Genomic DNA, 11,430 nt, shown 5'->3' with positions numbered 1-11,430 from the left:
TGTCCCTAGGCTGCCATGGCAGCAGCAGAGCAGGACTGTCATTTGGGCCTCCTCACCTGCCTTCTCCTGGGGCCCCTGTGCCCGTGGCTGGCCCTAAGCCCCATGCTCCCCAGCCCATTCCCTTCTGTAACTGAGGTGGTTGCCCCCCACCCAGCTCACTTGGCATTTGCTGGACTCCTGCTGAATGCCAGGCCTTGTGCCAGGCACAAGGACACACATGATGAACAAGCCAGGTCCTATGCTTAGGAGACTCGAATCTTCCTAGGGGTGGGGGCAGGTGACTGGGGGATAACAGTGAGGCCTTGTGGAGGGGCACAGAGGCTGGGGTCCGGGCCATGGCATAGGCCCTGGAGGGCTCCTGTGAAGCTGGGTCTGTGTGCTTCGGCTCCCTGGGCAGAGGTACAGGGTGGAGAGATGAGGCTACTGTGGATCCTCAGGGTCCTATTTGGGCCTGCTGCCCATCAGGTCTCAATGGATGTTTGTTGAATGAATAAGTGATTGTGGAAGAGCTGAGTCTGGAGGTGGCTGGGAACTGATGGCTCCAGCCTCCTTCCTCCTCAGTCTCTCCTCTCCCTCCCCAGTTTCCTCTCTGTTCTAGCTTTTTCTGCCTAAAATCTGGCTCAATGCCCTGGGAACCCCAGGGGCATGTGCCCTCCCCAAGATGCTGTCATCAGTGGGATGTTGTGACCAGGAAGTGGGCCGCACAGGAGCCCACAGGAGCCTGTGGGGCCCCATAGGAGCCAGAGGAAGTGTGAGAGGCTAGGTGAAAACTTCCTGGCAGGAGTCCCAGGGAAGAACCCCAGAACCTATTCCCTAGTTCCCAGGGTGTGGTGACCAGAGTCTCTGAAGGGTCAGGAGGTGGAGATCCTGGTCTGATTCAACATTTATTCAGCAAAATGTTTATCCCAGACCAATGCCAGGCGTCCTAACTGGGCATCTCTGAGTTGCCCACTCATGCCACCCATGCCGCCTGTCCTGGTCAGGACCTGTCAGGACCACTGATTGATTTGCACTCAGGCAGTGATGATTTACATGCTAATGACAGCTGGACCTGGCAACACTTAAGCCAGAGAAATGACTCACAGCAGTAGCATTTCAGATGAGGGCCCAGGAGTCAGGAGATACTTTGAACAGGGGTATCCATTCACTATCCAACCAGAGGCTGCTAAGCAACAGCTACTATCTGCTAGAGACCGTCCTAAGCCCCGGCATAATCAAGGAAAATAAGACACACTTCCTACCCTCATTAACTCAATCAACAAGCATTTACTGGGTACTTACTAAGTGCCAGAGATACAGAAGAGAACCAACTGTAATCCCTGTCCTCATGGTGCAGACGTTAGGTGAGACAGAATTGAAGAGATAAGTGACTCAGGTAGCCCGATAGCTGGTAAGACCAATGGCACCGCTTGTGGGGAGGACAAGGATAAAGCAGGGATACCAGCAGGCGCAAGGGAGAGACAAGGGGGTGGTGAGAGGGTAGATTCTAGATCTTTCCTTGAGGCCAAGTAGACAGGTATGAGGGCCCGGGGGTGGGGGTGCAGAGTGTGATCTGAGATGGAAGTCCCCACGCAGGTGAGCTCAGGGCAGAGTGAGGGAAATAAACTGGGGATTAACGTGTGGAGAATTTAAAGCCTTAAGGCTGCTGAGATGACCCACAGGTTGCCTTAACCCTGCAGTGTTGTGATTTCACATTTTTTAAAATCTGATTTTCAAATAATGCTGCAATGAACATGGGTATACAAGCATCCGTCTGAAGAGCTGCTCAAACAGACCTGGGTATGTGAGTGTTCACATCATTCACAAAGCAAAAGGGTGGAAACACCCACATGTCTGTGGATAGATGACTGGATAAGCAAAATGTGCTCTAGCTATTCCGCAGAATATTATTTAGCCATAAAAAGGAATAAAGCAAGGGCACAGGCTACAGTGTGGATGGGACTTGAAGACACCAGGCTCACTGAAAGAAGCCAGACAGAAAGACAAATACTGCTGAGATTACTCACATGCAGAACGCCGGCTGCGGGGGCTGGGGCAGGATAAGCAGGGAGTACGTGTTTAATGGGGACAGAGTTTTAGTTTGTGAAGTTGGAAAGAGTTTGGGAGATGGATGGAGGTGACAGCTGCACAACAACAGGCGAAGGTACTTAGTGCCACTGACCAGCACACTTGAAATGGCTAATATAGTAAATCTTATGTATATTTTACTACAACTAAAAAAAAAATTTTTTTTTAAATCTGGATTCCCACCTTTTCATGAAAAGTTGGAAGCTCTGATTGCAGCGGTCTCCCTCTCCCCCACCTGTAACACTGGCCACTGCACCAGGTCCACACCTGGCTCCTGGGGCATTTGAGTTGACACTGCTCTTGAGTCGACAGAGTAGACCTCAGTCCCCTCCTCAGGTGATTCAAGCTAAACTCCAGCAGGCAGAGGATGTCAAAGCAGCCACACAGATACTCCTCCTTTGGGCCTCAGCATATTCACCTGTGAGAAGGACCAATCAGTACTGGCCACACCACATGAGAAAGGGAAGCTCACATGAGAAGGGCTGGTGGCCTCAAAGGGCTAAGTGCAGCTGAGCAACAGGCCAGGCTGTGCTCCTCTGCAGGCAAGGCTTTCTGGGCTACTAATGGTTAAAACTTCTGGCCTGTTTGGCCCAGGGACACTGGAGGCCCCATGGAGATGATGCTGCTTATAGCTGGTATTTTGTCACCTTCCTGCCAGATGTCCTTCCTCCCATCTAATCACACTTCTGAGCTGTTCCGTTTCCCTGGCAATCTGCATGTCACTCAGGGATTCCCTGCCTCTTGGAGACTCCTATAGAAATATGGATGACTCAGCGCCTGTAGCTCAAGCGGCTAAGGTGCCAGCTACATACACCAGGGGTGGCGGGTTCGAATCCAGCCCAGGCCTGCCAAACAACAATGATGACAACTAAACCAGAAAATAGCCAGGTGTTGTGGCGGGCGCCTGTGGTCACAGCTACTTGGGAGGCTGAGGCAAGACAATCCCTTAAGCCCTGGAGTTGGAGGTTGCTGTGAGCTGTGATGCCACAGCACTCTACCCAGGGGGACAGCTTGAGGCTCTGTCTTAAAAAAAAAAAAAAAAAAAAGAAAGAAAGAAATATTGATGGACTGTCCACTCTTGAGTGCCAAAACGTCTCACTCCTTCTCAGCCTCCCAGCCTGCACACTGCTTCCTCTGGTTGTTGGAAAAACTTGCATTGCCTCCCACACCACAAGAATTTCCTCCCAGTCTCTGGCTAATTCAATTGATCACAGGTGAACTTGGAACCCTTTTGCTTTATTTATCTTTAAAATAGCATATGCAGGGTGGCGCCTGTGGCTCAGTGAGTAGGGCGCCGGCCCCATATACCGAGGGTGGCGGGTTCAAACCCAGCCCCGGCTGAACTGCAACCAAAAAATAGCCGGGCGTTGTGGCGGGCGCCTGTAGTCCCAGCTGCGCGGGAGGCTGAGGCAGGAGAATCACAGAAGCCCAAGAGCTGGAGGTTGCTGTGAGTCCTGTGACATCATGGCACTCTACCAAAGGCGGTAAAGTGAGACTCTGTCTCTACAAAAATAAAAATTAATAAATAAATAAAATAAATAAAAATTAAATAAAATAGCATATGCAGTAGAATCTCTGTAAGGTGACCACCCAAGGGACTGTAACTGGTCAGCATGTGGAGGGAGGTCAGCATAAGAACTATGCTTCCTATACTGATAATGTCCAGTCTATGAAAATTAGTTCAGCTTAAGGAGGTGGTCAGTATAGGGAGGTGATCAGCCATGGAAGTCCTGCTGTACTAAAGAACTATGTTCATGCTGTCTCTACTGTCTTCCTAGAGGGCCAGGTGTGGTGATTTGCATCTGTATTCCCAGGTACCCTGGAGGTTTTAGAGGGTGAGGCAGGACAATTTATTGGGCCCAGGAGTTATAAACCAACCTGGGCAACATAGTGAGACCCCAGCCTCTTTAAAAAGAAAAAGAGTGCTGGCCCCATATACTGGAGGTGGCGGGTTCAAACCTGACCCCAGCCCAAAACTGAGAAAAATAAATAAAATAAAAATAAGAAGAGGCCAGGCACGGTGGCTCACGACTGTATTCCTAGCACTGTGGGTGGCTGAGGTGGGTGGATTGCCTGAGCTCACAAGGGTTGAGACCAGCCTGAGCAAGTGTGAGACCCCCATCTCTAAAAATAGTCAGGTGCCATGGCGGTCACCTATAGTCCCAGCTACTCAGGAGGCTGAGGCAAGAGAATTGCTTTAGCCCAAGAGTTTGAGGTTGCTGTGACCTATGACGCCATTTACTCTACCAAGGGTGACAAAATAATACTCTGTCTCAAAAAAAAAAGAAAAGAAAAAGAGCTGATAGTTAAATTTTCAAAAATGTTGCAAATTGCAAGTGGCTGACATCACGTTAGTATCTTGAAACCAGTCACACATGGTGGAACAATTTTTTTGTTTTTTTTGCAGTTTTTGTCCAGGGCCAGGTTTGAACCCACCACCTCCAGTATATGGGGCCAGCACCTTACTCCTTTGAGCCATAGGCACCACCCCATGGTGGGACAAGACAGCCCAATGTGACACCTAACTGGGGTCCATATCCATTGTTTCACCTCTAGGAAGCCCTAGGATTCTGGGCTACAGCCTTTGTCCCCGAGTGACCTGGAGGTACTAGGAGATTGGAACACCCCAGAATCATGGAAATGGGATCATCGACATTCAGGTATGTGGCCATAGAATTCTCCTTAGAGGAGTGGGCATGTCTGGCCCCTACTCAGCAGAATTGTATAGGGAGGTGATGTTAGAAAAGTACAGAAATTTGGTCTCTCTGGAATTTGCCATCCCCAGGCTGGACCAGATCACCTTTTTGAGACAAATGGAAGAACCCTAGAATGTGAAGAGAGAGGAGACAGTGGCTGAACACCCAGTGCTGCACACTAGAAGCAGCAACAACCAGGCTTTGGAAAGCCCCACAGAAACCAGGATGTTGAATAATATAATCGGATTGAGTATTCAGTCAAATACCCTGTTTCCCCGAAAATAAGACATCCTCCAAAAATAAGACCTACTTACAGGAAAGATAAGACGTCCCCTGAAAATAAGACCTAGGGCATCTTTGGGAGATGTCTTATTTTCAGGGAAACAGGGTAGTTCTGAAGAACTGAGATTTAAAATTCAACAGAATGTTTCTTTCTTCTTCTTTTTTTTTTTTTTTTTTTTTTGTAGAGACAGAGTCTCACTTTATCGCCCTCGGTAGAGTGCCGCGGCCTCACACAGCTCACAGCAACCTCCAACTCCTGGGCTTAAGCGATTCTCTTGCCTCAGCCTCCCGAGTAGCTGGGACTACAGGCGCCCGCCACAACATCCGGCTATTTTTTTGTTGCAGTTTGGCCGGGGCCGGGTTTGAACCTGCTACCCTCAGTATATGGGGCTGGTGCCCTACCCACTGAGCCACAGGCACCTCTCTGAACAGAATATTTCTAAATATGATCAGTTTGATGGGTCCTTTGTTAAAAGTTTAGTATTATTCCACCAACAAATGATAACATTTTGTGCCAAAACTACAACTGTGATCAGTATGGTAAGTTGTATACTCCATCATCATCGCTTATGCCACATCAAGGAAAAGATAATTGGAAAAAACATTACATATCCAATAACACTTTGATATCCTTAAAAGAAAAAAAAAAAACTGCCCAGTGTTCAGCATGCACTGGCATGCCCCTGTCATCCAGTCATATGACCATGTGACCAGAACGTTGTAAGCCCAGACTCTTGGGCAATCAAGGACTCTTCTCTCCCTCCTTCTCTTGCTGCAACTCACAGCCCAGCACTAAGAACTCAGCCTGGAAGGATTTTGCATACTCTACCACCTAGAGGCAGGGAGGGAGGGCTCTAGGACGGGAAAGACAGGGACAGAGCACAGCAGCTGGGACAGAGCCTGGGGGGAAGCATTGGGTTGGGGAGGTGGCACAGAAGAAATGGGCCAGCACATAAGCTGACTTGCTGGGCACCCATCACCAGGCTGGGCAGCTCCTCATGCTCTTGGTGACTCACAGTGACTCAGAGAAGAGGGGGCAGGACCTCAGAGTCCCAAGATCAGAGGTCACAGCCTAGGGCTGTACACCTGCTTCAAAGGATCATGGGAGAGGAAGTGGCTGACTACATAGGGATCAGCCACATCTGGGATGGGAGCCAAATGAGGGGTCCCAGTTCAGTCCTCAAGTGAGCTGTACAGAGCTGGGATCTGCAGTCCCTCCTTCAGGGATACCTGCTAAACTGTGACCTGGCCTCAAGGATGACCTGGGCAGCTGACTCATGCTGGGAGAGGAACCATGGAGAAACCAGCTCTGGCCACCCCCGCAAGGTGGGGAGCCACCTCCAACCATGTTCCTCCTCCCCCCCCTTATTCCTCCAGGGAAATGAATGACTTGCTAATTACTGCTAATGAGTAGCTCCAGGTAAGTCAGAGCACCAAGGGTTTCTCCAGCCAGGAAGACAGACAGCTCCAGATGGAGAGACCCACAGGCCAGAGGGCAGCTGGGATAGCCCACCACTGTGCCAGGTGGGGGTCACACCCCACATGCACTCTCAGAGCTGACAACTGGTTCTTCAGCCATGATCTGGGTGCTGGGGACTTGAACTTCCAACAGGCCTCTCAAACCAGGGAATGTAGAGAGTCCCTCAAATCTGACTGACCTTCCCTCAGGCCTTATCCTCTCAGAAAATGGCACTACTACTCATCTGGGTGCTCCAGCCATAAACCCATGTGTAACTGAAAGCTCGGTACTTGTCCCCGAGGCTGAATCAATGAGAACAAAGAACAGGGATGACTGGTTTGACAAAAGAGAAATGTATTAATTTGCCAGCAAATGAAGAGGGAAGTTGAGTAGCATCTCAAAGACCGCCATCCTGCTGTCAAACAGGAAACCAGGGCTTTTTAAAGGGGGAGGGGTCTGCAGATGAGCTTGGGTCATGACCTATGTCACATGTCTTGGGTCTGGACAATTCTGTTGAGGAGCCATCTATTGTGCTTTAAGATAATAGAGAACAAACGGCAAAAATCATTTTTTTGCCCCTTTGATTATTGGCCTCAGAAAGGAAAGCAAGTTTTAATTCCAAAGGGGGAGGAGTTAAAAAGACAAATCATAAAGCATTTCATTGCCCTTGTTCAGACCTTTACCTCTGTCACACCGGCACCATCCTTGCTTCTCCCCACACCTGTACCCATCCATAGGTGAGCTGTGGCAGTGTTTTAGGCCTAGCAAGAGCTAGAGGCCCAGGCACTCCTCTCCATGTGCACAGGGCCCCGTTACTGTCCCCAACAGGGGCCAGGCACTCCTTTCCATGGCCACAGGCCCTAACAGGTCCCCTGAGTCCCTCCAATCACTTCTCCCTACAGGAATCAGAGCTGTTTAACACAACACAGATTAGATCCTGGCACTTCCCAGTTTAAAACTTTCCAACAGTGCTGGCTGCACTTAGGAGGATATCCTCTAATCCTCATCTCCTCCCTGGTGGCTCCATCTCCTCCACCCTTGCTGGCACTCTACCTTAAATTTTTTTTGGAGACAGAGTTTCACCTTGTTACCCTCGGTAGAGTGCCCTGGCGTCATAGCTCACAGCAACTACTTGGGCTCAAGGGATTCTCTTGCCTCAGCCTCCTGAGTAGCTGGGACTACAGGCACCTGCCACAATATCCGACTATTTTTAGGTATGGGTCTCACTGTAGCTCAGGCTGGTCTCAAACCTGTGAGCTGAAGCAATCCACCTACCTCCGCCTCCCAAAGTGCTGGGATTACAGGTGTGAGCCACCACACCTGGCCGGCACTCTGCCTTCGTGATGTCCCTCCCCTGCTCACACCTATCTCTCACACTGGCCCTCTGTTTGCTCTAATTCCCTAAGGGCCTCTGCATGTGCTGTACCATCTAGCTGGAAGGCATTAATCCTGCACATATTCAGAGTTGGCACCTTCTCTACAGGTCTTAGTTTAAGTGACATCTTCTCTGTTATTCTTTTACTGGTCCCTATAGGGAGGAGTGAGGAAGATTAGGAACGGGGCAAGTGAAATTACTGGCTACACTTCAACAGGATGCCAGAGCCTCCAGGGTTTATCTCATGGGGTGGGGGAAATGACTTGTTTGTCTCTAATCTGAGATTCTACCACTCCACAAAAGTAGGAGTTATGGAGCAGAAAAGTAGCAGAAAACTGATAGTAACACCAATAATTCCTATTCATAGAAATGCAAATTGTGGCCAGGCTGGGTGGCTCAGCCTGTAATCCCACCACTCTGGGAGGCTGAGGTGGAGTTGGAGCAAGATTGAGACCCCATCTCTACTAAAAATAAAAATAGAAACTAGCTGGGTGTTGTGGTTGGCGCCTATAGTCCCACCTACTTGCCAGGCTGAGGCAAGAGGGTCTCTTGAGCCCGAGAGTTTGAGGTTCCTGTGAGCTATGACTCCATAGCTCACTTTGTTTAAAAAAAAAAAAAAAAAAAAAAAGGCGGCGCCTGTGGCTGAAAGGAGTAGGGCATCGGCCCCATATGCCTGAGGTGGCGGGTTCAAACCCAGCCCTGGCTAAAAACTGCAAAAAAAAACAAGGGGGGGGACTCGGCACCTGTGGCTCAAGCGGCTAAGATGCCAGCCACATACACCTGAGCTGGCGGGTTCAAATCCAACCCGGGCCCACCAAACAATAATGACGGCTGCAACAACAACAACAAAAATAGCCGGGCGATGTGGTGCCTGTAGTCCCAGCTACTTGGGAGGTGGAGGAAGGAGAATCGCTTGAGCGCAGGAGTTGGAGGTTGCTGTGAGCTGTGATACCAAGCACTCTACCCAGGGCGACAGCTTGAGGCTCTGTCTCAAAAAAAAAGGAAATGCAAATTGTGTCCCACAGTAGGGATGAACAGTTTTACGTCTGTTGGCAAAAGCATTTCAGTATTACTTATCTGGTGTAAGTGAGTGATGCTTTGAGTTCTCTTTTGAATAATGTTGCAATATCTTAACTGGTTCCTTCACTAATTGTAAAGTTAACTAAAACCTTTGAGATGATCTTAGAAAAGTCATAATTTTACCTTTTTGTGAAAATTATCCTTTAACAGCAGCCTGTTTCATTAGTCTCATTTTTTTTTTAATGTGTTTCTTTGTTTACAAGCCAGTTTAGTATATGCTCCATAGAGAGAGGAACTATTGGTGGTGCCCATAACTCAGTGGGGAGGACATTGGCCACATACACCCAGGCTGGTGGGTTCAAATCTGACCCAGGCCAGTTAAAACAATGACAACTGCAACAAAAAAATAGCTGGGCATTGTGGCGGGCACCTGTAGTCCCAGCTGCTTGGGAGGCTGAGGCAAGAGAATCTCCTAAGCCCAAGAGTTGGAGGTTGCTGTGAGCTGTGACACCACAGCACTCTACCAAGGATGACATAGTGAGACTCTGTCTCAAAAAAAAAAGAGAGAGAGAGAGAGGAGCTATTTTTTTTCTTGCTAGAAGTTTCGAATTACTGGAATGACAAAACATCAGGGTGTCCCTTCACAGGCGGGCTCAGGTCCTTTGGTGTTATCTGATCTGTGGGCTTCTTTATGCCTTTGTCTTTGACTAGTCTGGTTTACAAATAGCTTTTCCCCTTCCATCTTGCAGCAAAGATGATTCCAAACATCACGTTGCATTGCTCCATAGGAGGATACTGACCAGTTTTGAATCCACTAGTGAAATGATTTTGGCAGTCCTGATTCCCCATTTAGATGTCCCTCCTTCAGATTCTCTTTTAAATAAGTTCTAACACTCTTCCAGTTTTCCTCTATTCATTACTGAGGTAAAATCTTTGACACATACTCATTTTATACTTATTTGAAAGTCACACCTTTACTTTTTATTTATTTATTTTTTTTTGAGACAGAGCCTCAAGCTGTCGCCCTGGGTAGAGTGCCATGGCATCACAGCTCACAGGAACCTCCAACTCCTGGGCTCAAGCGATTCTCCTGCCTCAGCCTCCCAAGTAGCTGGGACTACAGGCGCCCACCACAACGCCCGGCTATTTTTTTGGTTGCAGCCGTCATTGTTGTTTGGCAGGCCCAGGCTGGATTCGAACCTGCCAGCTCAGGTGTATGTGGCTGGCGCCTTAGCCGCTTGAGCCAGAGGCTCTGAGCGCACACCTTTACTTTTTTGAAAATTCTACTTTTAACAGCTTTACTATTGTAGCTTCACTGCCTGGCATATAGTGACACCCCAGTTTTGTTGAATTGATTGATTAATAAAATGAAACACAGTTTACAAATTTCCACTTAATTAATGAAACAAAATAGATTATTTTCTTTTCCTTTTTTTTTTGAGACAGTCTCACTTTGTCACCCTTGGTAGAGTGCCGTGGTGTCAAAACTCATAGCAACCGGCTCGGTGCCTGTGGCTCAAGTGGCTAAGGTGCCAGCCACATACACCTGAGCTAGCAGGTTTGATTCTCTTACCTCAGCCTCCCAAGTAGCTGAGACTACAGGTGCCCACCACAATACCCAGCTATTTTTATTTTTTTATTATTAAATCATAGCTGTGTACATTAATGTAATCATGGGGCATCATACACTGGTGTTATAGACCATTTGACATATTTTCATCACACTGGTTAACATAGCCTTCCTGGCATTTTCTTAGTTATTGTGTTAAGACATTTATATTCTACATTTACTAAGTTTCACATATACCCTTGTAAGATGCACCGTAGGTGTAATCCCACCAATCACCCTGCCTCCAGACATCCTCCCCACTCCCTCCTCTCCCTCTTCCCCATATTCTTAGGTTATAGTTGGGTTATAGCTTTCATGTGAAAGCCATAAATTAGTTTCATAGTAGGACTGAGTACATTGGATACTTTTTCTTCCATTCTTGTGATACTTTACTAAGAAGAATATGTTCCAGTTCCATTCATGTAAACATGAAAGAGGTAAAGTCTCCATCTTTCTTTAAGGCTGCATAATATTCCATGGTGTACATATACCACAATTTATTAATCCATTCCTGGATCGATGGGCACTTGGGCTTTTTCCATGACTTAGCAATTATGAATTGGGCTACAATAAACATTCTGGTACAAATATCTTAGTTATAATGTGATTTTTGGTCTTCTGGGTATATACCTAGTAGAGGAATTATAGGATTGAATGGCAGATCTATTTTTAGATCTCTAAGTGTTCTCCAAACATCTTTCCAAAAGGAATGTATTAATTTGCATTCCCACCAGCAGTATAGAAGTGTTCCCTTTTCTCCACATCCATGCCAACATCTCTGGTCTTGGGATTTTGTGATATGGGCTAATCTTACTGGAGTTAGATGATATCTCAAAGTAGTTTTGATTTGCATTTCTCTGATGATTAAGGAAGATGAGCATTTTTTCATATGTCTGTAGGACATGCGCCTGTCTCCTTCAGA

The sequence above is a fragment of the Nycticebus coucang genome, chromosome 12 (assembly GCF_027406575.1).
Source record: "Nycticebus coucang isolate mNycCou1 chromosome 12, mNycCou1.pri, whole genome shotgun sequence".
NCBI lineage: Eukaryota > Metazoa > Chordata > Mammalia > Primates > Lorisidae > Nycticebus > Nycticebus coucang.
The sequence above is the reverse complement of the archived record's forward strand: the minus strand, read 5'-3'. Positions refer to the sequence as shown.